This window comes from Crinia signifera, chromosome 19 (genome assembly GCF_055691185.1).
Source record: "Crinia signifera chromosome 19, ASM5569118v1, whole genome shotgun sequence".
NCBI classification, from domain to species: domain Eukaryota; kingdom Metazoa; phylum Chordata; class Amphibia; order Anura; family Myobatrachidae; genus Crinia; species Crinia signifera.
The window spans coordinates 72871763-72897102 of record NC_139226.1 but is presented as its reverse complement, the minus strand read 5'-3'; the positions used below and the strand labels follow the sequence as shown (position 1 = coordinate 72897102).

General features: G+C 41.1%; 28 non-coding genes and 13 pseudogenes across 28 annotated transcripts; all 41 read left to right on the top strand.

The window, feature by feature from the left end:
* Positions 1-138: 138 nt before the first annotated feature.
* LOC146043990 (5S ribosomal RNA) lies at positions 139-257 on the top strand (annotated as a pseudogene).
* A 339-nt stretch (positions 258-596) lies between these two features.
* LOC146043543 (5S ribosomal RNA) lies at positions 597-715 on the top strand. Its single transcript, XR_014464535.1, has one exon. It is a non-coding gene; the product is annotated as a 5S ribosomal RNA (ribosomal RNA).
* A 345-nt stretch (positions 716-1060) lies between these two features.
* Positions 1061-1179, top strand: LOC146043151 (5S ribosomal RNA). Its single transcript, XR_014464144.1, has one exon. It is a non-coding gene; the product is annotated as a 5S ribosomal RNA (ribosomal RNA).
* Positions 1180-1520: 341 nt separating this feature from the next.
* On the top strand, positions 1521-1639 carry LOC146043663 (5S ribosomal RNA). Its single transcript, XR_014464655.1, has one exon. It is a non-coding gene; the product is annotated as a 5S ribosomal RNA (ribosomal RNA).
* Positions 1640-1984: 345 nt separating this feature from the next.
* On the top strand, positions 1985-2103 carry LOC146043542 (5S ribosomal RNA). Its single transcript, XR_014464534.1, has one exon. It is a non-coding gene; the product is annotated as a 5S ribosomal RNA (ribosomal RNA).
* A 345-nt stretch (positions 2104-2448) lies between these two features.
* On the top strand, positions 2449-2567 carry LOC146044856 (5S ribosomal RNA). Its single transcript, XR_014465292.1, has one exon. It is a non-coding gene; the product is annotated as a 5S ribosomal RNA (ribosomal RNA).
* Positions 2568-2912: 345 nt separating this feature from the next.
* On the top strand, positions 2913-3031 carry LOC146044654 (5S ribosomal RNA). Its single transcript, XR_014465091.1, has one exon. It is a non-coding gene; the product is annotated as a 5S ribosomal RNA (ribosomal RNA).
* Positions 3032-3375: 344 nt separating this feature from the next.
* LOC146043315 (5S ribosomal RNA) lies at positions 3376-3494 on the top strand. Its single transcript, XR_014464308.1, has one exon. It is a non-coding gene; the product is annotated as a 5S ribosomal RNA (ribosomal RNA).
* A 346-nt stretch (positions 3495-3840) lies between these two features.
* LOC146044669 (5S ribosomal RNA) lies at positions 3841-3959 on the top strand. The gene has a single exon (XR_014465105.1). It is a non-coding gene; the product is annotated as a 5S ribosomal RNA (ribosomal RNA).
* Positions 3960-4304: 345 nt separating this feature from the next.
* LOC146044269 (5S ribosomal RNA) lies at positions 4305-4423 on the top strand (annotated as a pseudogene).
* Positions 4424-4768: 345 nt separating this feature from the next.
* Positions 4769-4887, top strand: LOC146044078 (5S ribosomal RNA; annotated as a pseudogene).
* A 345-nt stretch (positions 4888-5232) lies between these two features.
* LOC146044153 (5S ribosomal RNA) lies at positions 5233-5351 on the top strand (annotated as a pseudogene).
* A 346-nt stretch (positions 5352-5697) lies between these two features.
* Positions 5698-5816, top strand: LOC146044215 (5S ribosomal RNA; annotated as a pseudogene).
* A 345-nt stretch (positions 5817-6161) lies between these two features.
* On the top strand, positions 6162-6280 carry LOC146043901 (5S ribosomal RNA; annotated as a pseudogene).
* Positions 6281-6627: 347 nt separating this feature from the next.
* On the top strand, positions 6628-6743 carry LOC146044387 (5S ribosomal RNA; annotated as a pseudogene).
* Positions 6744-7089: 346 nt separating this feature from the next.
* LOC146044079 (5S ribosomal RNA) lies at positions 7090-7208 on the top strand (annotated as a pseudogene).
* A 345-nt stretch (positions 7209-7553) lies between these two features.
* On the top strand, positions 7554-7672 carry LOC146043828 (5S ribosomal RNA; annotated as a pseudogene).
* A 345-nt stretch (positions 7673-8017) lies between these two features.
* Positions 8018-8136, top strand: LOC146043277 (5S ribosomal RNA). The gene has a single exon (XR_014464271.1). It is a non-coding gene; the product is annotated as a 5S ribosomal RNA (ribosomal RNA).
* A 345-nt stretch (positions 8137-8481) lies between these two features.
* LOC146044615 (5S ribosomal RNA) lies at positions 8482-8600 on the top strand. Its single transcript, XR_014465051.1, has one exon. It is a non-coding gene; the product is annotated as a 5S ribosomal RNA (ribosomal RNA).
* Positions 8601-8945: 345 nt separating this feature from the next.
* On the top strand, positions 8946-9064 carry LOC146043900 (5S ribosomal RNA; annotated as a pseudogene).
* Positions 9065-9409: 345 nt separating this feature from the next.
* Positions 9410-9528, top strand: LOC146043421 (5S ribosomal RNA). The gene has a single exon (XR_014464414.1). It is a non-coding gene; the product is annotated as a 5S ribosomal RNA (ribosomal RNA).
* Positions 9529-9873: 345 nt separating this feature from the next.
* LOC146043508 (5S ribosomal RNA) lies at positions 9874-9992 on the top strand. Its single transcript, XR_014464501.1, has one exon. It is a non-coding gene; the product is annotated as a 5S ribosomal RNA (ribosomal RNA).
* Positions 9993-10337: 345 nt separating this feature from the next.
* Positions 10338-10456, top strand: LOC146043327 (5S ribosomal RNA). Its single transcript, XR_014464320.1, has one exon. It is a non-coding gene; the product is annotated as a 5S ribosomal RNA (ribosomal RNA).
* A 345-nt stretch (positions 10457-10801) lies between these two features.
* Positions 10802-10920, top strand: LOC146043420 (5S ribosomal RNA). The gene has a single exon (XR_014464413.1). It is a non-coding gene; the product is annotated as a 5S ribosomal RNA (ribosomal RNA).
* Positions 10921-11265: 345 nt separating this feature from the next.
* On the top strand, positions 11266-11384 carry LOC146043507 (5S ribosomal RNA). Its single transcript, XR_014464500.1, has one exon. It is a non-coding gene; the product is annotated as a 5S ribosomal RNA (ribosomal RNA).
* Positions 11385-18256: 6872 nt separating this feature from the next.
* Positions 18257-18375, top strand: LOC146043778 (5S ribosomal RNA; annotated as a pseudogene).
* A 344-nt stretch (positions 18376-18719) lies between these two features.
* On the top strand, positions 18720-18838 carry LOC146043419 (5S ribosomal RNA). The gene has a single exon (XR_014464412.1). It is a non-coding gene; the product is annotated as a 5S ribosomal RNA (ribosomal RNA).
* Positions 18839-19184: 346 nt separating this feature from the next.
* Positions 19185-19303, top strand: LOC146044605 (5S ribosomal RNA). Its single transcript, XR_014465041.1, has one exon. It is a non-coding gene; the product is annotated as a 5S ribosomal RNA (ribosomal RNA).
* Positions 19304-19648: 345 nt separating this feature from the next.
* Positions 19649-19767, top strand: LOC146043265 (5S ribosomal RNA). The gene has a single exon (XR_014464259.1). It is a non-coding gene; the product is annotated as a 5S ribosomal RNA (ribosomal RNA).
* A 334-nt stretch (positions 19768-20101) lies between these two features.
* Positions 20102-20220, top strand: LOC146043710 (5S ribosomal RNA). The gene has a single exon (XR_014464702.1). It is a non-coding gene; the product is annotated as a 5S ribosomal RNA (ribosomal RNA).
* Positions 20221-20565: 345 nt separating this feature from the next.
* On the top strand, positions 20566-20684 carry LOC146044818 (5S ribosomal RNA). Its single transcript, XR_014465255.1, has one exon. It is a non-coding gene; the product is annotated as a 5S ribosomal RNA (ribosomal RNA).
* A 345-nt stretch (positions 20685-21029) lies between these two features.
* Positions 21030-21148, top strand: LOC146044015 (5S ribosomal RNA; annotated as a pseudogene).
* A 334-nt stretch (positions 21149-21482) lies between these two features.
* LOC146043746 (5S ribosomal RNA) lies at positions 21483-21601 on the top strand. Its single transcript, XR_014464737.1, has one exon. It is a non-coding gene; the product is annotated as a 5S ribosomal RNA (ribosomal RNA).
* Positions 21602-21946: 345 nt separating this feature from the next.
* LOC146043786 (5S ribosomal RNA) lies at positions 21947-22065 on the top strand (annotated as a pseudogene).
* Positions 22066-22410: 345 nt separating this feature from the next.
* On the top strand, positions 22411-22529 carry LOC146044643 (5S ribosomal RNA). The gene has a single exon (XR_014465080.1). It is a non-coding gene; the product is annotated as a 5S ribosomal RNA (ribosomal RNA).
* Positions 22530-22875: 346 nt separating this feature from the next.
* LOC146043478 (5S ribosomal RNA) lies at positions 22876-22994 on the top strand. Its single transcript, XR_014464471.1, has one exon. It is a non-coding gene; the product is annotated as a 5S ribosomal RNA (ribosomal RNA).
* A 345-nt stretch (positions 22995-23339) lies between these two features.
* LOC146044373 (5S ribosomal RNA) lies at positions 23340-23458 on the top strand. Its single transcript, XR_014464877.1, has one exon. It is a non-coding gene; the product is annotated as a 5S ribosomal RNA (ribosomal RNA).
* A 344-nt stretch (positions 23459-23802) lies between these two features.
* On the top strand, positions 23803-23921 carry LOC146043692 (5S ribosomal RNA). The gene has a single exon (XR_014464683.1). It is a non-coding gene; the product is annotated as a 5S ribosomal RNA (ribosomal RNA).
* Positions 23922-24266: 345 nt separating this feature from the next.
* On the top strand, positions 24267-24385 carry LOC146044604 (5S ribosomal RNA). Its single transcript, XR_014465040.1, has one exon. It is a non-coding gene; the product is annotated as a 5S ribosomal RNA (ribosomal RNA).
* Positions 24386-24730: 345 nt separating this feature from the next.
* On the top strand, positions 24731-24849 carry LOC146043149 (5S ribosomal RNA). The gene has a single exon (XR_014464142.1). It is a non-coding gene; the product is annotated as a 5S ribosomal RNA (ribosomal RNA).
* A 345-nt stretch (positions 24850-25194) lies between these two features.
* LOC146043195 (5S ribosomal RNA) lies at positions 25195-25313 on the top strand. Its single transcript, XR_014464188.1, has one exon. It is a non-coding gene; the product is annotated as a 5S ribosomal RNA (ribosomal RNA).
* The last annotated feature ends 27 nt before the right edge of the window (positions 25314-25340 follow it).

Genomic DNA, 25340 nt, shown 5'->3' with positions numbered 1-25340 from the left:
CTGCTAATATCATGTCCTGTAGGTCTTTTTACATTACCAACACATGATTTTTTTCAGTTAGCCAATACAGTTAGGAAACTTTTTTATTAGCTTACCTGGTGATAGAAGTAGAAGAGGGCAAAAAAGTGCCTGTATCTCACCTACAGCCATACCACATTGGATAGGCCCAATATCGTCTGACCTCGGAAGCTAAGCAGTGTTGGGCCTGGTTAGTACTTGGGTGGGAGACCACATGGGAACACCAGGTGCTGTAGGTTTTTTCACATTACTGGCAAATTGTTTTTATTCTCTAGCTATTTAAATTGGAAACTTTTTATTGCCAGCACAGACATTTGGAAGAGGTCAAACAGACACAATAGCCATCACCTAAAGACTTACCACACTGTTTAGGCCCAATTCCAACTGCTTTTGGCAGCTAAACAGTGTTGAGCCTCTTTAGTAGTTTACTTTAAGACCCCCTGCTAATATCATGTCCTGTAGGTCTTTTTACATTACCAACACATGATTTTTTTCAGTAAGCCAATACAGTTAGGAAACTTTTGTATTAGCTTACCTGGTGATAGAAGTAGAAGAGGGCAAAAAAGTGGCTGTATCTTACCTACAGCCATACCACATTGGATAGGCCCAATCTCGTCTGTTCTTGGAAGCTAAGCAGTGTTGGGCCTGGTTAGTACTTGTGTGGGAGACCACATGGGAACACCAGGTGCTGTAGGTTTTTTCAAATTACTGGAAAATTGTTTTTATTCTCTAGCTATTTAAATTGGAAACGTTTTCTTTTTATTGCCAGCACAGACATTTGGAAGAGGTCAAACAGACACAATAGCCATCACCTAAAGACTTACCACACTGTTTAGGCCCAATTCCAACTGCTTTTGGCAGCTAAACAGTGTTGAGCCTCTTTAGCAGTTTAATTTAAGACCCCCTGCTAATATCATGTCCTGTAGGTCTTTTTACATTACCAACACATGATTTTTTTCAGTATGCCACTACAGTTAGGAAACTTTTTTATTAGCTTACCTGGTGATAGAAGTAGAAGAGGGCAAAAAAGTGCCTGTATCTCACCTACAGCCATACCACATAGGATAGGCCCAATCTCGTCTGATCTTGGAAGCTAAGCAGTGTTGGGCCTGGTTAGTACTTGGGTGGGAGACCACGTGGGAATACCAGGTGCTGTAGGTTTTTTCACATTACTGGCAAATTGTTTTTATTCTCTAGCTATTTAAATTGGAAACTTTTTCTTTTTATTGCCAGTACAGAGAATTGGAAGAGGTCAAACAGACACAATAGCCATCACCTAAAGACTTACCACACTGTTTAGGCCCAATTCCAACTGCTTTTGGCAGCTAAACAGTGTTGAGCCTCTTTAGTAGTTTAATTTAAGACCCCCTGCTAATATCATGTCCTGTAGGTCTTTTTACATTACCAACACATGATTTTTTTCAGTAAGCCAATACATTTAGGAAACTTTTTTATTAGCTTACCTGGTGATAGAAGTAGAAGAGGGCAAAAAAGTGCCTGTATCTCACAGCCATACCACATTGGATAGGCCCAATCTCGTCTGATCTTGGAATATAAGCAGTGTTGGGCCTGGTTAGTACTTGGGTGGGAGACCACATGGGAACACCAGGTGCTGTAGGTTTTTTCACATTACTGGCAAATTGTTTTTATTCTCTAGCTATTTAAATTCTAAACGTTTTCTTTTTATTGCCAGTACAGACATTTGGAAGAGGTCAAACAGACACAATAGCCATCACCTAAAGACTTACCACACTGTTTAGGCCCAATTCCAACTGCTTTTGGCAGCTAAACAGTGTTGAGCCTCTTTAGTAGTTTACTTTAAGACCCCCTGCTAATATCATGTCCTGTAGGTCTTTTTACATTACCAACACATGATTTTTTTCAGTAAGCCAATACAGTTAGGAAACTTTTGTATTAGCTTACCTGGTGATAGAAGTAGAAGAGGGCAAAAAAGTGGCTGTATCTTACCTACAGCCATACCACATTGGATAGGCCCAATCTCGTCTGTTCTTGGAAGCTAAGCAGTGTTGGGCCTGGTTAGTACTTGTGTGGGAGACCACATGGGAACACCAGGTGCTGTAGGTTTTTTCAAATTACTGGAAAATTGTTTTTATTCTCTAGCTATTTAAATTGGAAACGTTTTCTTTTTATTGCCAGCACAGACATTTGGAAGAGGTCAAACAGACACAATAGCCATCACCTAAAGACTTACCACACTGTTTAGGCCCAATTCCAACTGCTTTTGGCAGCTAAACAGTGTTGAGCCTCTTTAGCAGTTTAATTTAAGACCCCCTGCTAATATCATGTCCTGTAGGTCTTTTTACATTACCAACACATGATTTTTTTCAGTATGCCACTACAGTTAGGAAACTTTTTTATTAGCTTACCTGGTGATAGAAGTAGAAGAGGGCAAAAAAGTGCCTGTATCTCACCTACAGCCATACCACATTGGATAGGCCCAATCTCGTCTGATCTTGGAAGCTAAGCAGTGTTGGGCCTGGTTAGTACTTGGGTGGGAGACCACGTGGGAATACCAGGTGCTGTAGGTTTTTTCACATTACTGGCAAATTGTTTTTATTCTCTAGCTATTTAAATTGGAAACTTTTTCTTGTTATTGCCAGTACAGAGAATTGGAAGAGGTCAAACAGACACAATAGCCATCACCTAAAGACTTACCACACTGTTTAGGCCCAATTCCAACTGCTTTTGGCAGCTAAACAGTGTTGAGCCTCTTTAGTAGTTTAATTTAAGACCCCCTGCTAATATCATGTCCTGTAGGTCTTTTTACATTACCAACACATGATTTTTTTCAGTAAGCCAATACATTTAGGAAACTTTTTTATTAGCTTACCTGGTGATAGAAGTAGAAGAGGGCAAAAAAGTGCCTGTATCTCACTTACAGCCATACCACATTGGATAGGCCCAATCTCGTCTGATCTTGGAATATAAGCAGTGTTGGGCCTGGTTAGTACTTGGGTGGGAGACCACATGGGAACACCAGGTGCTGTAGGTTTTTTCACATTACTGGCAAATTGTTTTTATTCTCTAGCTATTTAAATTCTAAACGTTTTCTTTTTATTGCCAGTACAGACATTTGGAAGAGGTCAAACAGACACAATAGCCATCACCTAAAGACTTACCACACTGTTTAGGCCCAATTCCAACTGTTTTTGGCAGCTAAACAGTGTTGAGCCTCTTTAGTAGTTTAATTTAAGACCCCTGCTAATATCATGTCCTGTAGGTCTTTTTACATTACCAACACATGATTTTTTTCAGTAAGCCAATACAGTTAGGAAACTTTTTTATTAGCTTACCTGGTGATAGAAGTAGAAGAGGGCAAAAAAGTGCCTGTATCTCACCTACAGCCATACCACATTGGATATGCCCAATCTTGTCTGATCTTGGAAGCTAAGCAGTGTTGGACCTGGTTAGTACTTGGGTGGGAGACCACATGGGAAAACCAGGAGCTGTAGGTTTTTTCACATTACTGGCAAATTGTTTTTATTCTCTAGCTATTTAAATTGGACATTTTTTCTTTTTATTGCCAGCACTGACATTTGGAAGAGGTCAAACAGACACAATAGCCATCACCTAAAGACTTACCACACTGTTTAGGCCCAATTCCAACTGCTTTTGGCAGCTAAACAGTGTTGAGCCTCTTTAGTAGTTTAAATTAAGACCCCCTGCTAATATCATGTCCTGTAGGTCTTTTTACATTACCAACACATGATTTTTTTTCAGTAAGCCAATACAGTTAGGAAACTTTTTTATTAGCTTACCTGGTGATAGAAGTAGAAGAGGGCAAAAAAGTGCCTGTATCTCACCTACAGCCATACCACATTGGATAGGCCCAATCTCGTCTGACCTTGGAAGCTAAGCAGTGTTGGGCCTGGTTAGTACTTGGGTGGGAGACCACATGGGAACACCAGGTGCTGTAGGTTTTTTCACATTACTGGCAAATTGTTTTTATTCTCTAGCTATTTAAATTGGAAACTTTTTCTTTTTATTGCCAGTACAGACATTTGGAAGAGGTCAAACAGACACAATAGCCATCACCTAAAGACTTACCACACTGTTTAGGCCCAATTCCAACTGCTTTTGGCAGCTAAACAGTGTTGAGCCTCTTTAGTAGTTTAATTTAAGACCCCCTGCTAATATCATGTCCTGTAGGTCTTTTTACATTACCAACACATGATTTTTTTCAGTAAGCCAATACAGTTAGGAAACTTTTGTATTAGCTTACCTGGTGATAGAAGTAGAAGAGGGCAAAAAAGTGCCTGTATGTTACCTACAGCCATACCACATTGGATAGGCCCAATCTCGTCTGATCTTGAAAGCGAAGCAGTGTTGGGGCTGGTTAGTACTTGGGTGGGAGACCACATGGGTACACCAGGTGCTGTAGTTTTTTTCACATTACTGGCAAATTGTTTTTATTCTCTAGCTATTTAAATTGGAAACTTTTTCTTTTTATTGCCAGCACAGACATTTGGAAGAGGTCAAACAGACACAATAGCCATCACCTAAAGGCTTACCACACTGTTTAGGCCCAATTCCAACTGCTTTTGGCAGCTAAACAGTGTTGAGCCTCTTTAGTAGTTTAATTTAAAACCCCCTGCTAATATCATGTCCTGTAGGTCTTTTTACATTACCAACACATAATTTTTTTCAGTAAGCCAATACAGTTAGGAAACTTTTTTATTAGCTTACCTGGTGATAGAAGTAGAAGAGGGAAAAAAAGTGCCTGTATCTCACCTACAGCCATGCCACATTGGATAGGCCCAATCTCGTCTGATCTTGGAAGCTAAGCAGTGTTGGGGCTGGTTAGTACTTGGGTGGAAGACCACATGGGAACACCAGGTGCTGTAGGTTTTTTCACATTACTGGCAAATTGTTTTTATTCTCTAGCTATTTAAATTGGAAACGTTTTCTTTTTATTGCCAGCACAGACATTTGGAAGAGGTCAAATAGACACAATAGCCATCACCTAAAGACTTGCCACACTGTTTAGGCCCAATTCCAACTGCTTTTGGCAGCTAAACAGTGTTGAGCCTCTTTAGTAGTTTAATTTAAGACCCCCTGCTAATATCATGTCCTGTAGGTCTTTTTACATTACCAACACATGATTTTTTTCCGTAAGCCAATACAGTTAGGAAACTTTTTTATTAGCTTACCTGGTGATAGAAGTAGAAGAGGGAAAAAAAGTGCCTGTTTCTTACCTACAGCCATACCACATTGGATAGGCCCAATCTCGACTGATCTTGGAAGCTAAGCAGTGTTGGGGCTGGTTAGTACTTGGGTGGAAGACCACATGGGAACACCAGGTGCTGTAGGTTTTTTCACATTACTGGCAAATTGTTTTTATTCTCTAGCTATTTAAATTGGAAACATTTTCTTCTTATTGCCAGCACAGACATTTGGAAGAGGTCAAACAGACACAATAGCCATCACCTAAAGACTTACCACACTGTTTAGGCCCAATTCCAACTGCTTTTGGCAGCTAAACAGTGTTGAGCCTCTTTAGTCGTTTAATTTAAGACCCCCTGCTAATATCATGTCCTGTAGGTCTTTTTACATTACCAACACATAATTTTTTTCAGTAAGCCAATACAGTTAGGAAACTTTTTTATTAGCTTACCTGGTGATAGAAGTAGAAGAGGGAAAAAAAAGTGCCTGTATCTCACCTACAGCCATGCCACATTGGATAGGCCCAATCTCGTCTGATCTTGGAAGCTAAGCAGTGTTGGGGCTGGTTAGTACTTGGTTGGAAGACCACATAGGAACACCAGGTGCTGTAGGTTTTTTCACATTACTGGCAAATTGTTTTTATTCTCTAGCTATTTAAATTGGAAACGTTTTCTTTTTATTGCCAGCACTGACATTTGGAAGAGGTCAAACAGACACAATAGCCATCACGTAAAGACTTGCCACACTGTTTAGGCCCAATTCCAACTGATTTTGGCAGCTAAACAGTGTTGAGCCTCTTTAGTAGTTTAATTTAAGACCCCCTGCTAATATCATGTCCTGTAGGTCTTTTTACATTACCAACAATTGATTTTTTTCAGTAAGCCAATACAGTTAGGAAACTTTTTTATTAGCTTACCTGGTGTTAGAAGTAGAAGAGGGCAAAAAAGTGCATGTATTTCACCTACAGCCATACCACATTGGATAGGCCCAATCTCGTCTGATCTTGGAAGCTAAGCAGTGTTGGGCCTGGTTAGTACATGGGTGGGAGACCACATGGGAACACAAGGTGCTGTAGGTTTTTTCACATTTCTTGCAAATTGTTTTTATTCTCTAGCTATTTAAATTGGAAACTTTTTCTTTTTATTGCCAGTACAGACAAATGGAAGAGGTCAAACAGACACAATAGCCATCACCTAAAGACTTACCACACTGTTTAGGCCCAATTCCAACTGCTTTTGGCAGCTAAACAGTGTTGAGCCTCTGTAGTAGTTTAATTTAAGACCCCCTGCTAATATCATGTCCTGTAGGTCTTTTTACATTACCAACACATGATTTTTTTTCTAGTAAGCCAATACAGTTAGGAAACTTTTTTATTAGCTTACCTGGTGACAGAAGTAGAAGAGGGCAAAAAAATTCCTGTATCTCACTTACAGCCATTTCACATTGGATAAGCCCAATCTCGTCTGATCTTGGCTAAGCAGTGTTGCGCCTTTTTAGTACTTGGGTGGGAGACCACATGGGAACACCAGGTGCTGTAGGTTTTTTTCACATTACTTGCAAATTGTTTTTATTCTCTAGCTATTTAAATTGGAAACTTTTTCTTTATATTGCCAGCACAGACATTTGGAAGAGGTCAAACAGACACAATAGCCATCACCTAAAGACTTACCACACTGTTTAGGCCCAATTCCAACTGCTTTTGGCAGCTAAATAGTGTTGAGCCTCTTTAGTAGTTTAATTTAAGACCCCCTGCTAATATCATGTCCTGTAGGTCTTTTCACATTACCAACACATGATTTTTTTCAGTAAGCCAATAGAGTTAGGAAACTTTTTTATTAGCTTACCTGGTGATAGAAGTAGAAGAGGGCAAGAAAGTGCCTGTATCTCACCTACAGCCATACCACATTGGATAGGCCCAATCTTGTCTCATCTTGGAAGCTAAGCAGTGTTGGGCCTGGTTAGTACTTGGGTGGGAGACCACATGGGAACACCAGGTGCTGTAGGTTTTTTCACATTACTGGCAAATTGTTTTTATTCTCTAGCTATTTAAATTGGAAACGTTTTCTTTTTATTGCCAGTACAGACATTTGGAAGAGGTCAAACAGACACAATAGCCATCACCTAACGACTTATCACACTGTTTAGGCCCAATTCCAACTGATTTTTGGCAGCTAAACAGTGTTGAGCCTCTTTAGTAGTTTAATTTAAGACACCTGCTAATATCATGTCCTGTAGGTCTTTTTACATTAACAACACATGATTTTTTTCAGTTAGCCAATACAGTTAGGAAGCTTTTTTATTAGCTTACCTGGTGATAGAAGTAGAAGAGGGCAAAAAAGTGCATGTATATCGCCTACAGCCATACCACATTGGATAGGCCCAATCCCGTCTCACCTTGGAAGCTAAGCAGTGTTGGGCCTGGTTAGTACTTGGGTGGGAGACCTCATGGGAACACCAGGTGCTGTAGGTTTTTAAACATTACTGGCAAATTGTTTTTATTCTCTAGCTATTTAAATTGGAAACTTTTTCTTTTTATTGCCAGTACAGACATTTGGAAGAGGTCAAACAGACACAATAGCCATCACCTAAAGACTTACCACACTGTTTAGGCCCAATTCCAACTGCTTTTGGCAGCTAAACAGTGTTGAGCCTCTTTAGTAGTTTAATTTAAGACCCCCTGCTAATATCATGTCCTGTAGGTCTTTTTACATTACCAACACATGATTTTTTTCAGTAAGCCAATACAGTTAGGAAACTTTTGTATTAGCTTACCTGGTGATAGAAGTAGAAGAGGGCAAAAAAGTGCCTGTATCTTACCTACAGCCATACCACATTGGATAGGCCCAATCTCGTCTGATCTTGGAAGCTAAGCAGTGTTGGGCCTGGTTAGTACTTGGGTGGGAGACCACATGGGAACACCAGGTGCTGTAGGTTTTTTCACATTACTGGCAAATTGTTTTTATTCTCTAGCTATTTAAATTGGAAACGTTTTCTTTTTATTGCCAGTACAGACATTTGGAAAAGGTCAAACAGACACAATAGCCATCACCTAAAGACTTATCACACTGTTTAGGCCCAATTTCATCTGATTTTTGGCAGCTAAACAGTGTTGAGCCTCTTTAGTAGTTTAATTTAAGACACCTGCTAATATCATGTCCTGTAGGTCTTTTTACATTAACAACACATGATTTTTTTCAGTTAGCCAATACAGTTAGGAAGCTTTTTTATTAGCTTACCTGGTGATAGAAGTAGAAGAGGGCAAAAAAGTGCATGTATATCGCCTACAGCCATACCACATTGGATAGGCCCAATCCCGTCTGACCTTGGAAGCTAAGCAGTGTTGGGCCTGGTTAGTACTTGGGTGGGAGACCTCATGGGAACACCAGGTGCTGTAGGTTTTTAAACATTACTGGCAAATTGTTTTTATTCTCTAGCTATTTAAATTGGAAACTTTTTCTTTTTATTGCCAGTACAGACATTTGGAAGAGGTCAAACAGACACAATAGCCATCACCTAAAGACTTACCACACTGTTTAGGCCCAATTCCAACTGCTTTTGGCAGCTAAACATTGTTGAGCCTCTTTAGTAGTTTAATTTAAGACCCCCTGCTAATATCATGTCCTGTAGGTCTTTTTACATTACCAACACATAATTTTTTTCAGTAAGCCAATACAGTTAGGAAACTTTTGTATTAGCTTACCTGGTGATAGAAGTAGAAGAGGGCAAAAAAGTGCCTGTATCTTACCTACAGCCATACCACATTGGATAGGCCCAATCTCGTCTGATCTTGGAAGCTTAGCAGTTTTGGGCCTGGTTAGTACTTGGGTGGGAGACCACATGGGAACACCAGGTGCTGTAGGTTTTTTCACATTACTGGCAAATTGTTTTTATTCTCTAGCTATTTAAATTGGACACTTTTTCTTTTTATTGCAGGCAATGACATTTGGAAGAGGTCAAACAGACACAATAGCCATCACCTAAAGACTTACCACACTGTTTAGGCCCAATTCCAACTGCTTTTGGCAGCTAAACAGTGTTGAGCCTCTTTAGTAGTTTAAATTAAGACCCCCTGCTAATATCATGTCCTGTAGGTCTTTTTACATTACCAACACATGATTTTTTTCAGTTAGCCAATACAGTTAGGAAACTTTTTTATTAGCTTACCTTGTGATAGAAGTAGAAGAGGGCAAAAAAGTGCCTGTATCTCACCTACAGCCATACCACATTGGATAGGCCCAATCTCATCTGTTCTTGGAAGCTAAGCAGTGTTGGGCCTGGTTAGTACTTGGGTGGGAGACTACATGGGAACACCAGGTGCTGTAGGTTTTTTCACATTACTGGCAAATTGTTTTTATTCTCTAGCTATTTAAATTGGAAACTTTTTCTTTTTATTGCCAGCACAGACATTTGGAAGAGGTCAAACAGACACAATAGCCATCACCTAAAGACTTACCACACTGTTTAGGCCCAATTCCAACTGCTTTTGGCAGCTAAACAGTGTTGAGCCTCTTTAGTAGTTTAAATTAAGACCCCCTGCTAATATCATGTCCTGTAGGTCTTTTTACATTACCAACACATGATTTTTTTCAGTTAGCCAATACAGTTAGGAAACTTTTTTATTAGCTTACCTGGTGATAGAAGTAGAAGAGGGCAAAAAAGTGCCTGTATCTCACCTACAGCCATACCACATTGGATAGGCCCAATCTCGTCTGTTCTTGGAAGCTAAGCAGTGTTGGGCCTGGTTTGTACTTGGGTGGGAGACCACATGGGAACACCAGGTGCTGTAGGTTTTTTCACATTACTGGCAAATTATTTTTATTCTCTAGCTATTTAAATTGGAAACTTTTTCTTTTTATTGCCAGTACAGACATTTGGAAGAGGTCAAACAGACACAATAGCCATCACCTAAAGACTTACCACACTGTTTAGGCCCAATTCCAACTGCTTTTGGCAGCTAAACATTGTTGAGCCTCTTTAGTAGTTTAATTTAAGACCCCCTGCTAATATCATGTCCTGTAGGTCTTTTTACATTACCAACACATAATTTTTTTCAGTAAGCCAATACAGTTAGGAAACTTTTGTATTAGCTTACCTGGTGATAGAAGTAGAAGAGGGCAAAAAAGTGCCTGTATCTTACCTACAGCCATACCACATTGGATAGGCCCAATCTCGTCTGATCTTGGAAGCTAAGCAGTTTTGGGCCTGGTTAGTACTTGGGTGGGAGACCACATGGGAACACCAGGTGCTGTAGGTTTTTTCACATTACTGGCAAATTGTTTTTATTCTCTAGCTATTTAAATTGGACACTTTTTCTTTTTATTGCAGGCAATGACATTTGGAAGAGGTCAAACAGACACAATAGCCATCACCTAAAGACTTACCACACTGTTTAGGCCCAATTCCAACTGCTTTTGGCAGCTAAACAGTGTTGAGCCTCTTTAGTAGTTTAAATTAAGACCCCCTGCTAATATCATGTCCTGTAGGTCTTTTTACATTACCAACACATGATTTTTTTCAGTTAGCCAATACAGTTAGGAAACTTTTTTATTAGCTTACCTTGTGATAGAAGTAGAAGAGGGCAAAAAAGTGCCTGTATCTCACCTACAGCCATACCACATTGGATAGGCCCAATCTCATCTGTTCTTGGAAGCTAAGCAGTGTTGGGCCTGGTTAGTACTTGGGTGGGAGACTACATGGGAACACCAGGTGCTGTAGGTTTTTTCACATTACTGGCAAATTGTTTTTATTCTCTAGCTATTTAAATTGGAAACTTTTTCTTTTTATTGCCAGCACAGACATTTGGAAGAGGTCAAACAGACACAATAGCCATCACCTAAAGACTTACCACACTGTTTAGGCCCAATTCCAACTGCTTTTGGCAGCTAAACAGTGTTGAGCCTCTTTAGTAGTTTAAATTAAGACCCCCTGCTAATATCATGTCCTGTAGGTCTTTTTACATTACCAACACATGATTTTTTTCAGTTAGCCAATACAGTTAGGAAACTTTTTTATTAGCTTACCTGGTGATAGAAGTAGAAGAGGGCAAAAAAGTGCCTGTATCTCACCTACAGCCATACCACATTGGATAGGCCCAATCTCGTCTGTTCTTGGAAGCTAAGCAGTGTTGGGCCTGGTTTGTACTTGGGTGGGAGACCACATGGGAACACCAGGTGCTGTAGGTTTTTTCACATTACTGGCAAATTATTTTTATTCTCTAGCTATTTAAATTGGAAACTTTTTCTTTTTATTGCCAGCACAGACATTTGGAAGAGGTCAAACAGACACAATAGCCATCACCTAAAGACTTACCACACTGTTTAGGCCCAATTCCAACTGCTTTTGGCAGCTAAACAGTGTTGAGCCTCTTTAGTAGTTTAATTTAAGAACCCCTGCTAATATCATGTCCTGTAGGTCTTTTTACATTACCAACACATGATTTTTTTCAGTATGCCAATACAGTTAGGAAACTTTTTTATTAGCTTACCTGGTGATAGAAGTAGAAGAGGGCGAGGGACTTCCGGTGAGCGGACCTAGGAGCAGGCTGCTTTTACACAGAGCTCTCAGCTCCCGTCCGTCCCATTCCACAGCCAGGGACCGAGACGGTCGAGCAAAAACCCCCCAAGTCACCCAGGAGGGCAGCAAGAGACAGCGGTGGGCAAGAGGTGAAGTTTCCCGGCTCCCCACCCGACTTACAAAGCCGGAATCCCCGCAGAAGAGAGAGCCGCCGGAGGACAGGACGCCATCTTCCCCGTCACGCGGCCAGAGACGAAACGGGCACGAGCGCTGAGACCAACGGCGAGAAGACAGGAGCACACCGGAGAGTGAGGACGGGTGAGACGCTCCCTTAACCATCTCCCCGACACCCGCGGCTGCCACATAGCGCACACCTGCGCAGGACGGCCGCCATCTTCCCCCAGCTCCCGGGTCTCCCTGCATAACTCACCCACCCGCAAATCCCCATACAAGACCTGCAGAGAAGGAAGGGGAGTTCCTAGCAACGCACTGTGCCCTCTCTCTCCCCCACTTTCACAGACACCAGGCAGGTAAAAACTGTCTGACCCTGTAATAAAACACACCACTAATCACCTGCCCCAGAGTCAACACAAACAAAGGCAGTGAGATAGGACACCACACAGGCTGCGGCAGATCACCCTGTCCACTAACGCATTGCACAGCTGAACAATGGTATTAACCCTGAGCTGTGTGCAGGAGGCACCTATGAATCCTTCCCAATAACTCTGCAATCACATTGTGGGAAGTCAACACCTGTGGGACTCTGATACCCTGTTACACTGATCCTATAACAGTGACTGGGATTACATAGCAAGACGTCTACCCACTTCAACTTCCACTACAAGGAACACAGAAAACTGAATACTTTGTACTCTATCGCCCCCTAACGATCACTGCATACTGCTGAAAAGGATCAGAAGGAACCTAAAACTTGGATCAAAGCACACATCACTACTTTGCCACGTTTAAGACTGCCTTTATCTAACACTCCCATTCATATCTACTGAAACATCATCACTGCACTAATTGGCTACAATGGAAAAGTACGTGGCAAAGTCATCTCGAAGTGGCAAGGGTGGAGCCACGAGTAAAGGCAAAGACAACAAGCCCCTCCCAACCCCCAACAACAGCCCTCCCGCCTCGCCCACTGCTTCTGAGGCCTCCCAAAGTACCATCCCTTCCACGTTCAGCACATCAGCCATTAACCATGCTAAAGAGATCTTGGCTATAATATCCCCTCTTCTGGACGAGAAGCTGGCAGGTCTCAAGGAGGCCATTGAGTCAGCCATCACACAGTTACGCGATCAGGGCTCCAGAATCGAAGAAGCCGAGCAACGCATATCCTCAGTCGAAGACGATCTACTTACCGCCAAGGCTACAATTGCCTCCCAAGAGGCCACTATTACAGCTGTTCAAGACAAGCTAGAAGATCTTGAAAATAGAAACCGCAGAAACAATCTGCGCCTGATAGGTCTGCCGGAAACAATCAAGCAACGAGAGTTGATGGAGCTGGTCTCCAGATGGCTTCCACAAGAGCTACATTGTTTACCAGCCTCGGGTGTCATGACGATAGAACGAGTTCACCGAATTGGCCCAGACAACCAATCAGAGCGGCGTAGACCCAGACCAGTCATCTTCAAATTCCTCAATTACCTAGATAAAGTGACTATTCTAAACGCCTACAGGAAGGCGGGAGAAGTACATTACCAAGGAGAGAAACTGCTTCTGTTCCAGGACTTCTCCTTCCAAGTAGCACAGAAACGCAAAGAGTTTTCGTCTATCTGTAAGACCCTCTTTGATGCTAACATAAGGTTCGCACTTTTGTACCCAGCGAAACTTAGAATTCAGATAGATGGCAAGCAACATTTCTTTGACTCTGTCGCCGCAGCCAAAACATTTGCGGATTCGATCACCAGTGGCCCGCCAATGCTAAATAGCATGGAGAACTAACATTATTACCGTCCTGCAAGTATAACATCGTTTAACCGTATTTTGTTATGCAAGTTTCAGTATATTTAATGCTGCTTCCAACAGAAGTAGATAGATATAGTTTGTTTTATATGTTAATATCTACCACTGCGCAGCGACGCAGAGCCGTATTCTTCTTTATGTACTATCTAATCGTTACTTTTGTTAACTGGAATAACAGGCCCTGTTGGCCTACAATTTGGGTTCACAAAATTCAAAAATTTCTTAGAACTGCACAAGTTGTTTTCAGTAAAAACATATTGCATAGGATTGTGATTTGTTACAGCATACTTATGGCTATACCCCTGCTCGCTGGGACAGGGGTCGCCACTACTAAAAAGCACCCTTTGATAACTACGTTTCCACAAATAGGTATAGGCTAATATGGCAACATCTATATCACACCCAATGATCACCCGTAAAAGCATAAAATTCCTAACATGGAACGTGGAGGGCTTAAATTCTCCACTGAAAAGGAGGAAAATATTGCAACACCTAAAACGTCTCAAACCAGATGTTGCGGTCTTGCAAGAAACACACTGGAAAATAGGAGATCCCAATACTCTGAAAGACTCCTGGTTTACGGAGATCTATACTGCATCCTTTACAACCAAAAAGCGTGGGGTCCTTGTCATTGTAAACAAGTCACTACGTTATGAGGTCACTGATATATTGCAAGACGTAGAAGGTAGATATCTATTTCTAAAAATTAATATAGAAGACGAACTATACACGGTAGCCACAATTTATGCCCCAACGGGCCCCAACACTGTGTTCTACACAGATCTGTTTGTTCGGTTGCAGGATTGGGCGGAGGGACACATCATTTTGGGAGGAGACTTTAATGCCACGTTACAACAATCCTTAGACAAATCAAATAATGCTACCAGAGACAAACCACCCCCCGCTCTAGATTTATTAAAACGCTCACTGGAACTTACAGATCCTTGGCGGCATCAGCACCCCGTAGACAGAGACTATACCTTCTATTCACACCCTCATCATACATCTACGAGGATTGACTTTTGGCTCATACCCACCGCTTTATTACCTAGAGTATATAATTCTAAGATTGAGCCGATCGTGGTCTCAGATCACGCACCGACCTGGTTCGAATTGCTACTACCCTCCCCTACCGCCCATTCCTGCAATTGGAGGTTCCCGTCATATCTTACCGACTCTCCTGACTTCAAACAATCTCTAAAACAGAATTTCCTAAACTACGTAGATGACAACATACAACACATAGATAACATAAATCTTTTCTGGTCAGCATCTAAACCCGTTATACGAGGCCACATAATAGCATATATTGCAGCCAAACGAAAGTCAATACGTACACGGTTCACGGAGCTTAGCTCGGCAGTATCTGCCTCATATGCGGCAATGCTACTAAATGACACCCCAAGTAATCGCCAACACTATCTAGACACAAAAGCCCTATATGACACACTTTGCACCGAGAGAGCGCAATACTCCCTAGACATCCAAAAACACCGATACTATAGATGGGGAAATAAATCAGGCAAGCTACTGGCTACCATAACTCGAGGTCAAAGACCATTGACTAGAATTTCACATATCATCTCAGACCAAGGTCATAACAAATCCACCACAGACATTGCCAATGCTTTTTTAGACTATTATAAAGGTTTATACTCTTCTCCCCCCGACCACCCCGCTCTTGGCATGGAGTTTCTAAAGAAAGCCACGCTACCAACCCTATCACAGACAGAGGGAGAAGCCCTGATAGAACCCATAACTGAACAAGAACTTAAATTAGCTATAAGCAACCTACCTAAAGGAAAAACTCCTGGACCTGACGGGCTAAACGCAGACTATTACAAGTTACTGTCCCCGCACATCATACCACACCTCCTGGCCCTATTTAACTCCATTCTATCTGGCAATAACCCCCCCCCAAGACTTTAACTCTGCCAGGATCATAGTGTTACCAAAACCTGGCAAAGATCCACAATATGTTACTTCATATCGCCCTATTTCCTTACTCAATCAAGACCTGAAATTGCTAACCACCATAATAGCAAATAGATTACAGCTAGTCTTACCAAAATTGCTTCACCCCTCACAGACTGGCTTTGTCCGGGGCAGATCTTCGGTACACAATTTGAGGCAAGTGATAGCGGCCTTGACGAGCTCCTTGTCGACCCCGCAAGGTAGCTCCATTCTGGTGAGTTGCGATGCCGACAAGGCATTCGATAGAGTATCTTGGTCGCATTTATTACGTGTCTTCCACCACCAGAGGCTGGGAGTGGGATTTATCACCTTTTTCCGTAAAATATATGCCCAACCCTCAGCTTTCTTAACTATAAATGGTCAGAACACTCCTAGGTTTAATTTGACTCGGGGCACCAGACAGGGATGCCCATTATCCCCATTACTATTTGACTTGGCCATAGACCCACTAATTAGAATATTTTACTCACAAACGGAATGGAAAGGCATAAGGATAGGCTCAGTGGAATTGAAGGTTTCTGCCTATGCGGACGACCTCCTCTCATATTTCACAAATCCACACGAGGCATTTCCCGTCTTTCTAAACACGCTGAAAGAATTTGAACAGATCTCAGGATTTACAATTAATAAATCAAAAACTAAGGCGCTGGCACTACATGACAAGGCAAAACTAGACTGGCCCTCTGGGTTCCCTTTCTTATGGGCAGAAAACTCACTATCATACTTAGGCCTAAATATACCGGTCAACCCAGCAGACTTATACTCCACCAATTACCCCCCCCTAATATCGAAAACATTATCAGATTTTCATTCATGGAAGTCCCTTCCCCTCTCTTACATTGGTAGATGCCACCTGTTCAAGATGATCTCGTTCCCCCGTCTACTATACACCATTCAAATGTTGCCACTACTGATTAAAGACTCTGACCTGAGTATTATAAATGCAGCTGTTAGTAAGTTCATATGGGACGGGAGGAAACCCAGGATTTCATTGTTTAAATTGTCGCAGAGTATAGCCCTGGGAGGCATTAACTTACCATGCATCAGAAGCTACATGCTGGCGGCAAGCCTTAGATACGCACTTGACTGGGTACATTCGACCACCAATTACGTGAACCTATCAATAGAACAGGCATTCTGCCCTGGGATACCTCTATCGAGCTTATTACATATAAAACCATCAAATTACCCTCCGGGAGTCTCCGACAATCTACTATTGTTCTCGACCTGCAGGGCATGGCGTCTCTCCCGCTCCAAATTAGGCCTTTCACCCCACAACACAATATACCAATCACTATTTTATAATTCTAGTCTGGGAATGCCTACAATCCAAGATTTACGATTGGCTAAAAGGTGGGATGAGAAGGGAGTACGTCTAATATACCATTTTCTAGATGAGGACTGTACACAAGTATTATCACACCAACAACTGAAGGAAAAATATAATGATATAGAGATACCCGTATATGTATATTTCCAACTGAGGAGCTACATCTCCAGTGTCTTGAAACAGACCCCAACAACTGACATCACAAAAGGTTTAGATATCCTAATCAGACACGCTAAAAATGGGCCATGCAAGACATCTCAATTATATCCCCACCTTAAAAGACAACTAAACATAGATAATATGACCACAGGCATGGCAAAATGGTCTGCAGACCTTCCAAATGTCACCTTGCCTGCCCTCCTCTGCGCCTTCACTCGATTAAATAAAAACCTAGTCTCGGCTTCTTACCTAGAGATGCAGTATAAATTACTACACCGAGCATATTACACGCCAAAACTCAGGATGATAACGGGCGCAGCAGATAACTCCAAGTGCTTTAAGTGCGCAGCTCAGGGAGCCGATCTGCTTCATTGCATGTGGGGCTGTCCGGAGGTCAACGCATATTGGCAAACAGTGTGCAGATATATACAATCCCAATATGGCATTACGGTCACTCCTACACCGGAATGGGCCTTGTGGGACATCTATCCCACTAATAGCACCCCCCGTCTATATTCAGGGCAGAGAATTTTCTTATCAAAAGTAGCTGCCGCAACACGCAAAACTATTCTCTCCCAATGGACCGCATCCAATACACTAACTCTGACCCTACTCCTACCGAGGATCTCCTTCTTATTCCATATGGATTGGTTGGAGATGTCACTTGATAAAGAGTTAAAAGCAAAGAAATTCTTTGCGGTGTGGTTAACATATGTTAAATCGCTGCCCGCCCATGTGAAGGACCCGCTTCGGAAAGCTGTACAATTAACATCTTGGTTTAACTTAATAACACTTCAATCGAATGCTCCACCATTCTAACTCTAATCAAACCTCTCGAGCTCCCCTTTATATCCTAATTCAAATCTACATTTATGTTGTAATTTGCCTTATTACTGTAAGATAACAGAGAAACGCCAATGTGGAAACGGCCATACATTGTTCATTTAAATGTGTTTTTTTTTTTTTTTTTACTCTTAATGTTTGTAACATGTTTTAGACTTTTAATTCATGTATCACACAATGCAATCATGTACACTGTTGCAGTTCTTCAATAAAATGTTATAAAAAAAAAAGAAGTAGAAGAGGGCAAAAAAGTGCCTGTATCTCACCTACAGCCATACCACATTGGATAGGCCCAATCTCGTCTGACCTTGGAAGCTAAGCAGTGTTCGGCCTGGTTAGTACTTTGGTGGGAGACCACATGGGAACACCAGGTGCTGTAGGTTTTTTCACATTACTGGCAAATTGTTTTTATTCTCTAGCTATTTAAATTGGAAACTTTTTCATTTATTGCCAGTACAGACATTTGGAAGAGGTCAAACAGACACAATAGCCATCACCTAAAGACTTACCACACTGTTTAGGCCCAATTCCAACTGCTTTTGGCAGCTAAACAGTGTTGAGCCTCTTTAGTAGTTTAATTTAAGACCCCCTGCTAATATCATGTCCTGTAGGTCTTTTTACATTACCAACAAATGATTTTTTTCCGTAAGCCACTACAGTTAGGAAACTTGTTTATTAGCTTACCTGGTGTTAGAAGTAGAAGAGGGCAAAAAAGTGCCTGCATCTCACCTACAGCCATACCACATTGGATAGGCCCAATCTCGTCTGATCTTGGAAGCTAAGCAGTGTTGGGCCTTGTTAGTACTTGGGTGGGAGACCACATGGGAACACCAGGTGCTGTAGGTTTTTCACATTACTTGCAAATTGTTTTTATTCTCTAGCTATTTAAATTGGAAACTTTTTCTTTTTATTGCCAGTACAGACAATTGGAAGAGGTCAAACAGACACAATAGCCATCACCTAAAGACTTACCACATTGTTTAGGCCCAATTCCAACTGCTTTTGGCAGCTAAACAGTGTTGAGCCTCTTTAGTAGTTTAATTTAAGACCCCCTGCTAATATCATGTCCTGTAGGTCTTTTTACATTACCAACACATGATTTTTTTTCCAGTAAGCCAATACAGTTAGGAAACTTTTTTATTAGCTTACCTGGTGATAGAAGTAGAAGAGGGCAAAAAAGTGCCTGTATCTAACCTACAGCCATACCACATTGGATAGGCCCAATCTCATCTGATCTTGGAAGCTAAGCAGTGTTGGGCCTGGTTAGTACTTGGGTGGGAGACCACATGGGAATACCAGGTGCTGTAGGTTTTTTCACATTACTGGCAAATTGTTTTTATTCTCTAGCTATTTAAATTGGAAACTTTTTCATTTTATTGCCAGTACAGACAATTGGAAGAGGTCAAACAGACACAATAGCCATCACCTAAAGACTTACCACACTGTTTAGGCCCAATTCCAACTGCTTTTGGCAGCTAAACAGTGTTGAGCCTCTTTAGTAGTTTAATTTAAGACCCCTGCTAATATCATGTCCTGTAGGTCTTTTTACATTACCAACAAATGATTTTTTTTCCGTAAGCCACTACAGTTAGGAAACTTGTTTATTAGCTTACCTGGTGTTAGAAGTAGAAGAGGGCAAAAAAGTGCCTGTATCTCACCTACAGCCATACCACATTGGATAGGCCCAATCTCGTCTGATCTTGGAAGCTAAGCAGTGTTGGGCCTGGTTAGTACTTGGGTGGGAGACCACATGGGAACACCAGGTGCTGTAGGTTTTTCACATTACTTGCAAATTGTTTTTATTCTCTAGCTATTTAAATTGGAAACTTTTTCTTTTTATTGCCATCACAGACAATTGGAAGAGGTCAAACAGACACAATAGCCATCACCTAAAGATTTACCACACTGTTTTAATTTTTTTTTGGCAGCTAAACAGTGTAGACCCTCTTTAGAAGTTTAATTTAAGACCCCCTGCTAATATCATGTCCTGTAGGTCTTTTTACATTACCAACACATGATTTTTTTCAGTAAGCCAATAGAGTTAGGAAACTTTTTTATTAGCTTACCTGGTGATAGAAGTAGAAGAGGGCAAGAAAGTGCCTGTATCTCACCTACAGCCATACCACATTGGATAGGCCCAATCTCGTCTCATCTTGGAAGCTAAGCAGTGTTGGGCCTGGTTAGTACTTGGGTGGGAGACCACGTGGGAATACCAGGTGCTGTAGGTTTTTTCACATTACTGGCAAATTGTTTTTATTCTCTAGCTATTTAAATTGGAAACTTTTTCTTTTTATTGCCAGTACAGACAATTGGAAGAGGTCAAACAGACACAGTAGCCATCACCTAAAGACTTACCACACTGTTTAGGCCCAATTCCAACTGCTTTTGGCAGCTAAACAGTGTTGAGCCTCTTTAGTGGTTTAATTTAAGACCCCCTGCTAATATCATGTCCTGTAGGTCTTTTTACATTACCAACACATGATTTTTTTCAGTAAGCCAATACGTTTAGGAAACTTTTTTATTAGCTTACCTGGTGATAGAAGTAAAAGAGGGCAAAAAAGTGCCTGTATCTCACCTACAGCCATACCACATTGGATAGGCCCAATCTCGTCTGATCTTGGAAGCTAAGCAGTGTTGGGCCTGGTTAGTACTTGGGTGGGAGACCACATGGGAATACCAGGTGCTGTAGGTTTTGTCACATTACTGGCAAATTGTTTTTATTCTCTAGCTATTTAAATTGGAAACGTTTTCTTTTTATTGCCAGCACAGACATTTGGAAGAGGTCAAACAGACACAATAGCCATCACCTAAAGACTTACCACACTGCTTAGGCCCAATTCCAACTGCTTTTGGCAGCTAAACAGTGTTGAGCCTCTTTAGCAGTTTAATTTAAGACCCCCTGCTAATATCATGTCCTGTAGATCTTTTTACATTACCAACACATGATTTTTTTCCGTAAGCCACTACAGTTAGGAAACTTGTTTATTAGCTTACCTGGTGTTAGAAGTAGAAGAGGGCAAAAAAGTGCCTGTTTCTTACCTACAGCCATACCACATTGGATAGTCCCAATCTCGTCTTATCTTGGAAGCTAAGCAGTGTTGGGCCTGGTTAATACTTGGGTGGGAGACCACATGGGAACACCAGGTGCTGTAGGTTTTTCACATTACTTGCAAATTGTTTTTATTCTCTAGCTATTTAAATTGGAAACTTTTTCTTTTTATTGCCATCACAGACAATTGGAAGAGGTCAAACAGACACAATAGCCATCACCTAAAGATTTACCACACTGTTTTAATTTTTTTTTGGCAGCTAAACAGTGTTGACCCTCTTTAGAAGTTTGATTTAAGACCCCCTGCTAATATCATGTCCTGTAGGTCTTTTTACATTACCAACACATGATTTTTTTCAGTAAGCCAATAGAGTTAGGAAACTTTTTTATTAGCTTACCTGGTGATAGAAGTAGAAGAGGGCAAGAAAGTGCCTGTATCTCACCTACAGCCATACCACATTGGATAGGCCCAATCTCGTCTCATCTTGGAAGCTAAGCAGTGTTGGGCCTGGTTAGTACTTGGGTGGGAGACCACATGGGAACACCAGGTGCTGTAGGTTTTTTCACATTACTGGCAAATTGTTTTTATTCTCTAGCTATTTAAATTGGAAACGTTTTCTTTTTATTGCCAGCACAGACATTTGGAAGAGGTCAAACAGACACAATAGCCATCACCTAAAGACTTACCACACTGTTTAGGCCCAATTCCAACTGTTTTTGGCAGCTAAACAGTGTTGAGCCTCTTTAGCAGTTTAATTTAAGACCCCCTGCTAATATCATGTCCTGTAGGTCTTTTTACATTACCAACACATGATTTTTTTCAGTATGCCAATACAGTTAGGAAACTTTTTTATTAGCTTACCTGGTGATAGAAGTAGAAGAGGGCAAAAAAGTGCCTGTATCTCACCTACAGCCATACCACATTGGATAGGCCCAATCTCGTCTAATCTTGGAAGCTAAGCAGTGTTGGGCCTGGTTAGTACTTGGGTGGGAGACCACGTGGAAATACCAGGTGCTGTAGGTTTTTTCACATTACTGGCAAATTGTTTTTATTCTATAGCTATTTAAATTGGAAACTTTTTCTTTTTATTGCCAGTACAGACAATTGGAAGAGGTCAAACAGACACAATAGCCATCACCTAAAGACTTACCACACTGTTTAGGCCCAATTCCAACTGCTTTTGGCAGCTAAACAGTGTTGAGCCTCTTTAGTAGTTTAATTTAAGACCCCCTGCTAATATCATGTCCTGTAGGTCTTTTTACATTACCAACACATGATTTTTTTCAGTAAGCCAATACATTTAGGAAACTTTTTTATTAGCTTACCTGGTGATAGAAGTAGAAGAGGGCAAAAAAGTGCCTGTATCTCATCTACAGCCATACCACATTGGATAGGCCCAATCTCGTCTGATCTTGGAAGCTAAGCAGTGTTGGGCCTGGTTAGTACTTGGGTGGGAGACCACATGGGAATACCAGGTGCTGTAGGTTTTTTCACATTACTGGCAAATTGTTTTTATTCTCTAGCTATTTAAATTGGAAACGTTTTCTTTTTATTGCCATCACAGACATTTGGAAGAGGTCAAACAGACACAATAGCCATCACCTAAAGACTTACCACACTGCTTAGGCCCAATTCCAACTGCTTTTGGCAGCTAAACAGTGTTGAGCCTCTTTAGCAGTTTAATTTAAGACCCCCTGCTAATATCATGTCCTGTAGATCTTTTTACATTACCAACACATGATTTTTTTTCAGTATGCCAATACAGTTAGGAAACTTTTTTATTAGCTTACCTGATGATAGAAGTAGAAGAGGGCAAAAAAGTGCTTGTATCTCACCTACAGCCATACCACATTGGATAGGCCCAATCTCGTCTGATGTTGGAAGCTAAGCAGTGTTGGGCCTGGTTAGTACTTAGGTGGGAGACCACATGGGAATACCAGGTGCTGTAGGTTTTTTCACATTACTGGCAAATTGTTTTTATTCTCTAGCTATTTAAATTGGAAACTTTTTCATTTTATTGCCAGTACAGACAATTGGAAGAGGTCAAACAGACACAATAGCCATCACCTAAAGACTTACCACACTGTTTAGGCCCAATTCCAACTGCTTTTGGCAGCTAAACAGTGTTAAGCCTCTTTAGTAGTTTAATTTAAGACCCCCTGCTAATATCATGTCATGTAGGTCTTTTTACATTACCAACACATGATTTTTTTCAGTATGCCAATACAGTTAGGAAACTTTTTTATTAGCTTACCTGGTGATAGAAGTAGAAGAGGGCAAAAAAGTGCCTGTATCTCACCTACAGCCATACCACATTGGATAGGCCCAATCTCGTCTGATCTTGGAAGCTAAGCAATGTTGGGCCTGGTTAGTACTTGGGTGGGAGACCACATGGGAATACCAGGTGCTGTAGGTTTTTTCACATTACTGGCAAATTGTTTTTATTCTCTAGCTATTTAAATTGGAAACTTTTTCATTTTATTGCCAGTACAGACAATTGGAAGAGGTCAAACAGACACAATAGCCATCACCTAAAGACTTACCACACTGTTTAGGCCCAATTCCAACTGCTTTTGGCAGCTAAACAGTGTTGAGCCTCTTTAGTAGTTTAATTTAAGACCCCCTGCTAATATCATGTCCTGTAGGTCTTTTTACATTACCAACACATAATTTTTTTCAGTAAGCCAATACAGTTAGGAAACTTTTTTATTATCTTACCTGGTGATAGAAGTAGAAGAGGGAAAAAAGTACCTGTATCTCACCTACAGCCATACCACATTGGATAGGCCCAATCTCGTCTGTTTTTGGAAGCTAAGCAGTGTTGGGCCTGGTTAGTACTTGGGTGGGAGACCACATGGGAACACCAGGTGCTGTAGGTTTTTTCACATTACTGGCAAATTGTTTTTATTCTCTAGCTATTTCAATTGGAAACGTTTTCTTTTTATTGCCAGCACAGACATTTGGAAGAGGTCAAACAGACACAATAGCCATCACCTAAAGACTAACCACACTGCTTAGGCCCAATTCCAACTGCTTTTGGCAGCTAAACAGTGTTGAGCCTCTTTAGCAGTTTAATTTAAGACCCCCTGCTAATATCATGTCCTGTAGATCTTTTTACATTACCAACACATGATTTTTTTCAGTATGCCAATACAGTTAGGAAACTTTTTTATTAGCTTACCTGGTGATAGAAGTAGAAGAGGGCAAAAAAGTGCCTGTATCTCACCTACAGCCATACCACATTGGATAGGCCCAATCTCGTCTGATCTTGGAAGCTAAGCAGTGTTGGGCCTGGTTAGTACTTAGGTGGGAGACCACATGGGAATACCAGGTGCTGTAGGTTTTTTCACATTACTGGCAAATTGTTTTTATTCTCTAGCTATTTAAATTGGAAACTTTTTCATTTTATTGCCAGTACAGACAATTGGAAGAGGTCAAACAGACACAATAGCCATCACCTAAAGACTTACCACACTGTTTAGGCCCAATTCCAACTGCTTTTGGCAGCTAAACAGTGTTGAGCCTCTTTAGTAGTTTAATTTAAGACCCCCTGCTAATATCATGTCCTGTAGGTCTTTTTACATTACCAACACATGATTTTTTTCAGTATGCCAATACAGTTAGGAAACTTTTTTATTAGCTTACCTGGTGATAGAAGTAGAAGAGGGCAAAAAAGTGCCTGTATCTCACCTACAGCCATACCACATTGGATAGGCCCAATCTCGTCTGATCTTGGAAGCTAAGCAATGTTGGGCCTGGTTAGTACTTGGGTGGGAGACCACATGGGAATACCAGGTGCTGTAGGTTTTTTCACATTACTGGCAAATTGTTTTTATTCTCTAGCTATTTAAATTGGAAACTTTTTCATTTTATTGCCAGTACAGACAATTGAAAGAGGTCAAACAGACACAATAGCCATCACCTAAAGACTTACCACACTGTTTAGGCCCAATTCCAACTGCTTTTGGCAGCTAAACAGTGTTGAGCCTCTTTAGTAGTTTAATTTAAGACCCCCTGCTAATATCATGTCCTGTAGGTCTTTTTACATTACCAACACATAATTTTTTTCAGTAAGCCAATACAGTTAGGAAACTTTTTTATTAGCTTACCTGGTGATAGAAGTAGAAGAGGGAAAAAAAGTGCCTGTATCTCACCTACAGCCATACCACATTGGATAGGCCCAATCTCGTCTGTTCTTGGAAGCTAAGCAGTGTTGGGCCTGGTTAGTACTTGGGTGGGAGACCACATGGGAACACCAGGTGCTGTAGGTTTTTTCACATTACTGGCAAATTGTTTTT